Source organism: Rhincodon typus, chromosome 1, assembly GCF_021869965.1.
Source record: "Rhincodon typus isolate 14 chromosome 1, sRhiTyp1.1, whole genome shotgun sequence".
NCBI classification, from domain to species: domain Eukaryota; kingdom Metazoa; phylum Chordata; class Chondrichthyes; order Orectolobiformes; family Rhincodontidae; genus Rhincodon; species Rhincodon typus.
Genome location: NC_063332.1, coordinates 68753232 through 68759384, shown reverse-complemented (window position 1 = coordinate 68759384; position 6153 = coordinate 68753232). Strand labels below are relative to the sequence as shown.

Below are 6153 nucleotides of genomic sequence, written 5' to 3'. Positions count from 1 at the left end.
AAGACTGTATAACATCGTGAGATTGTCTGGTCTCAGAACCATTACCTCTTTCAACAGCTGTCACTGCGAGGGTGAATCAGAGCAAAGTCCTGTGCAAAGTTAGTGCTAGATTTCTGCAATAAACCCAACAGCTGTGGATTAATTGTATATTATTCTGCTCATACCTTTTAACTCCATTGTCCATTTACCTGTTGTTTGAACAAGTAATAGTGTTCTGTTTGTACGTTGATACATTTTTGACATTTCCCATGTTAATATCATAAAAACTAAAATGGATTGAAATTATCAAAGAAATAGAGCTTTATATTTGACTTTGTTAAATTAACAGCACTCTGTTTCTTATTTTAAAATTTAGAACATTATTTAATCGACTTGAAAGTGAACTTTGCCTCACTGCCAATATTTACCAATGAAACATTGCAGCAACCATGTATACAAGGAACATTATGACACAGATTTATCTTTACTGGAATGTATTTCCATGGCAGCAGTTTCTAAATATTTGCACTAAAGATGCAAAAGTCACATCCTTTAAATGCTCTTCAAATGTTGGCTGAAGCACTAATGTTCAGTCACCCTTCGGAAATTAAAAATCCAGGAGTAATCCAGAAAGAACTTCAACAAATATTTATTTAAAATATGTATAGGTTTTTTTAGAAGATTTAAGTAATTTTCCCAAAGCTATTTGATTCTAATTCCCAAAATAACTATGTTCCTTCCTGCTTAAGTTATCTGTATCCCTGTGAAGCCTCTTTGCTAGCTTTATTTTCAGAGCAGTAGAAAATTATGCTAAAACTTGTGTCAACAAGTGTCATGTTTGCAAATGCCTGATTGAATATTTGCATAAAATAAAGTCATAGAAGGTAGAATTCTCTCTTCCCTGATGTTCTGTGTGCAATCATGAGAAAGGTGGGAAAATACAGAATGATAAAACTTGAACTTCCAAGTCGAGAAAAGTTTCTGAGTTTTTCCCTTCAAGCCTTAAATGGCGATTTCAGAATCTTGCCAATGAGCAGTGATTCCATGCATGTGCATCCCCTGAAAGCCCCAGTTCACCTCATTTATATGTCTTTTCCAATTTTCCTCTCTTTCCCTGAGAAACTGGACAGCACAAATTTGTAAAACATAAATTAGAGCTGGTACCTTGCTGCAGCAGTTTGCCAAATGCTTGACTCGGTCACTAAACCAAATACTTCTTCAAAATATTGTACCTGCATGCTCTCCATTCACCATCTTCCTCCACCCTGTGCCCACTCAATTTGGCATTGTTAACACATCATCAGGCCTGTTCTTGGACTAATTCACACACATCTTCAGACTCTCAACACTTCCTTTTGCAGCTCAGGTGCAACCATGACTTGTATGCTTCTGCCAGACTTCTTTCTACCAGATGTATCTTATGGTCCATAACATACTTGCCATGCGCCAAGGCTTTTAGTGATCAGTTGAGGCTGCCAAACCTTTGTGTCTTGCATTGCTTTTTAACACAGATGGAAAGAGCAGACAGCTTATGATGGTGCGGACCACTGAACACCTGAGGAGATGGAGATGATACAATGTCAACATCATACCGAGAGTGTGCAATGTTTATCGAGCAACACCCACAACTGCTTCAAAAGATCAAGTGTACAAGTGAAAGGGGAGCACTCCTTGTTGGAGTGAAGGGGGTCTACAGTCAGTCAGGGGGTAGTGCTAGATTCAGTCAAGAGGCTCATTCAATTCCAGCCCAATAGGTTAGCCAAACCCAGTTACATGCTTGGCCCTATCATAGTCTAGAGATCAATGTCTTTATGGTCCAGGCTCTAGGCAATGATTAACCCTGCAGGTTACGTGTAAGCAATCCAGGTAATACACTTAGCTGTGTTGTCATGCTGCTGGATGGCTGGTTTGTAATACAGAGTGTCGTCAATAGAGTGAGTTCAAATTCCATACCAGCTGAGATTACCATGGAGGACTCTTCTTCCCCACCTCTCCCCTCACCTAAGGTGTGGTGACCTTCGGGTTAAATCACTGCCAGTCATCTGTTTCTCATCTGTTTACATACCATCATATCCCAGTATATTACAAACTTTAAAAAAAAACTTTTAAAACTGGACACAAACTAGTGGCTATCAAAATCATGTGACTTTCAGCCTTGGAGCTATAGACAGTGCCAAGTCACACATGAATACTTAATTAAATACAGACATTCACAGCCATCCAACGACTTTGCACATCTCTTTTTAAGAATAGGTCAACAAAAGAGGACTGAGAAATCATCAGACTGCTTGACTCTATACAAAACTGAACAAATCAGGCTTTTGGAGCTGAATTGATGGCACTTGGAATTAAATGGTGTTTCCGGCATCCTATTGTATAAGCTGTCTACACAAGCTCTCAGAATATTAAACCATAACAAAGGTTGTTATATCAATGCAAATAACATCATCTTACATAGAAAATGACTTCAACTTATAGAAAGTCACATGATGAAGGAATCAAAGTTGTGCCTGCTTTTAAAATCAGCTGGAAGCTATTTTCAGACAGGTCACTGCAGTGCCATTAAACTAATGGTCAGGAGGTCAGAACACAAATTAACTACATGTCACCAGACAGCTAAGATCACCAAAAGAATTGCCTGGAAAGTGGGAGATCATGATAGAAAGAAGAACACGCCAACTTGTTCTAACTTCATGTTCATCTAAGAACAGATCTCCTCAAAACTCACCTACAAGAAACCTCACAGCCTGATAAAAATCCATTCATAAAATCATAGAATCCATACAGTGTGGAAACAGGCCCTTCGGCCCAACATGCCCACACCAACCCTCAGAGCATCCCACTTAGACCCATTCTCCTGTTACCCACCGAATCTACACACACCTGAACACTATGGGCAATTTAGCGTGGCCAATCCACCTAGCCTGCACATCTTCGGACTGTGGGAGGAAACCGGAGCACCTGGAGGAAACCCACGCAGACATGGGGAGAATGTGCAAACTCCACACAGTCACCCGAGGGTGGATTTGAACGCAGGTCACTGGCACTGTGAGGTAGCAGTGCTAACACTGAGCCACCATGCTGCCATAAAGTTATTGTCAGAAGTGGGATTTGAACCCACGCCTCCAGTTGGAGACCAGAACGCCCGCCCCGCAACGGGAAGGATTCAATCCTTGAGTCTGGCATCTTAGACCACCACTCGGCCATCCTGACATCTTGTTTGACAAACAAGGATTATATTTAAAGTATCAAAATCATTCAAGAAATTATAGGCTTATCACATGAAATCATAGAGGTCTACAACACAGAAAAACGTCATTGATTCTGCAACAGAACAGAGGGATTTGGGAGTCCTCATCCACGAGTCACAAAAATCTATCATCCAAGTTCAAAAGGTAATTGGGAAGGGAAATGTAATAATTATTTCAAGCAAATATGGTACAGAAGTAGGGATATTTTGTTAATACTGTACAAGGCACTAGTCAGACAATGGATGGAATACTATGAACAGTTTTGGGCCCTTTAGAAGACCATAAGAACATATGAAATAGGAGCAGTGTTAAGCTGTTCAGCCCCTCAAGTCTGCTCTGCCTTTCAGTAGGATCATCATTGATCTGACACTCCTCACATTCACTTTTTCTGCCCTTTCCCCATAACCCTTGATTTCCGCACTGATCATGAATCTATCAATCTCAATCACAATTTCCTGTGATATTATTCTTAGACCTTTCATTTCTCTTCACACATTATTTTTTCTGGTGTCAACTCTGCTCTCCCATTCTCCCTCTCTTTTGCACTGTCAGGTGCTGGAGAGTTTCTTCACATCTTCCTCTTTCCTGCTCATCTCGATGCTGCTGACTTTCTCTGAATCCTCCTCTCTGCCGTTGTTTTTCAAAATATTTTGAACACCAGAGAAGGAAAGGTACAGTATTGAGGAGTAACACTGAGGCGGTATGCAGGCTTGTGAAAAGGAGGTGAAGTAGAGATGCAGTGAGCAGGAGAGACAGAGGTAACAGCCAGTGAGATAATCAGCTCTCTGCTAAAATGACTAAGATTAAAATGCAATACACAATCAGTTTAGAACTTCATACATGTGCTACAGTGTCCATTATTATACAGAATGTATAGCGTAGAAATAGGTCTGTCAGCCCAAACAGTTCATGCAACCTTTAGTCTCCAGTTAAACTATCCCCCGACCAGTGCCCCCAATCGTATTTGTCTTACTCTAACAGCAGAAACTTCTATTCCCTTTTTACTCATATGCTTAAGTAGCTACCCGATAAATTCAGCTTTCACTGTTCACATCAAACAACTCTCTATAATAACAATGTGCCTAGTATCTCGCCCCTCTGTGTAAAGGGATTTTCTTCTGAATTCTCAACTTGATTATTCGCTGACTGCCTTGTAATTATATCATCTTGATTCAATCTTCCCTAAGTTTAAACAAAATGTTTTTTGTTTGTTCCACCAAAACTTTTCATTATTTTAAAGACCTCTATAGTCTTCGCTTTCCAAGAGAAAAATGCCTCATTATTTTGTGATTTCAGATTTCTAGTATCATGCTTGGGAAACCTTAACCTCTCAAGGGCACTATGGTGAAACGAAAACAAAATCTTTCCACAATATGGTGACCAGAGGTGTACACATAAATTCCCTACTTTCCAATTCTATGCCTCTAGGAATAAAACTTCATGCTTGCCTTGTTTTCATTCTGGCCTTATTGACCGGCATTGCAACTTTAAGCTATTTGTATATTTGCACTCCTCGATCCTTTGCTTCTCTGTCCCATTTCAATTCTTAGTTTCAAAATAATATCTATTTTCTTTATTTTTCTTACTGAAGTGTACTGCCTCACATTTAACTAAATTAAAATTTACTTACCAATTATTCATCCAATCTTCAAATTTATTAATATCTTCTCATAAGTTGTGGCAGTTCTTTCCATTCAATGCTCAGTTTTGACTAATTTTAACATGATGCCAATGATTCTGAAATCTTAGGGCTAGATTCCTATGTCTCACTCCTAATAGTAAAGCTTAAGAGCGGTGGGTGCGTGGAACGTGCTGCCGGCAGTGGTAGTGGAGTCAGATAAATTATGGACATTTAAGTGACTCTTGGATAGGCACATGGAGGATAGTAAAATGTAGGGTATGCAGGGTAGTTTGATCTTAGAGTAGGATAATGGGTTGGCACAACATCTTGGGCCAAAGGGCCTGTACTGTGCTGTACTGTTCTATGTTCTAAGCCAGCGGTAATATGCACAATCAATCATATCATTTAGCATTGAAGGTGCAGAATTGGTGTCAGTACATAAAAATCTCAAAAACATGCTATCGGTGTTAGGATTTCCAACACAAAAATTAAAGATTAACCACTCCTACCCATGTGATCTGGCCTTGACAAATCTATGTTCTCTTAGTTCATGCTTTCAATTGATTTTCCCCAAGATTATTGAATCAAAAACATGCTCATCACCATTAAAGTGTGCGTCTTGTAATTGTCAAAATCTTTCTTTTTCTAATGTGTTAAAGCCTCAAGTTTTGATAATGACTTCAATAAAGCTAATCATTTCTGGAGCATCACCAAGAAAAAATAATGATCATCAGCTGGATTGTCAAACCTGTTACTTTTCCTGAGTCACATCTAAACATGACTCTCGTCCCATGATGTGGGTTTACTTCACTCTTCTTCTGTCCTCTGAGTTCAGCTAAAAATAATCACGCTACAGCACGTTAATGTAAAGGTCACAGGTTTGGAAGGTGCTTTCTAATGAGCCTCACTGAATTGTTGCAGTGCATTTATTGCTGGTATACACTGTTACTACTTTGTCACATTGGTGCAGGACGTAAATATTGATGGTGGTGGATGGAGTGCTAATCAAGTGGGCTACTTTGTCTTGGATGGCATTGAGATTTTAAGTGCGTTAAGATTGCACCCATCCAGGCAAGTGGAGATTATTTCATCACACTTGTGAAGAGTGCCCTGTAGATTGAGGTGAGTTTTCCACCACAGAAATCCTAGCTTCTTTCCTGATCATGTAGCCATTGTATTTGTAATGCTCGTCCAGTACAGTTTACAGTCAATAGTAACCCCCAAGATCTCAATAGTGAAACCTTCAGTGATATTAATGCCATTAAATGTCAATAATTGAACTTTCTCTTTTTTGGAGATGGT

At 39.4% G+C, this 6153-nt stretch overlaps 1 non-coding gene across 1 annotated transcript; it reads right to left on the bottom strand.

Moving 5' to 3' along the window:
* Positions 1 to 3075: 3075 nt before the first annotated feature.
* Positions 3076 to 3192, bottom strand: trnal-caa. The gene is made up of 2 exons: positions 3152 to 3192; positions 3076 to 3121 (listed from the first exon to the last, which is right to left on the bottom strand). It is a non-coding gene; the product is annotated as a tRNA-Leu (tRNA).
* Positions 3193 to 6153: the final 2961 nt, after the last annotated feature.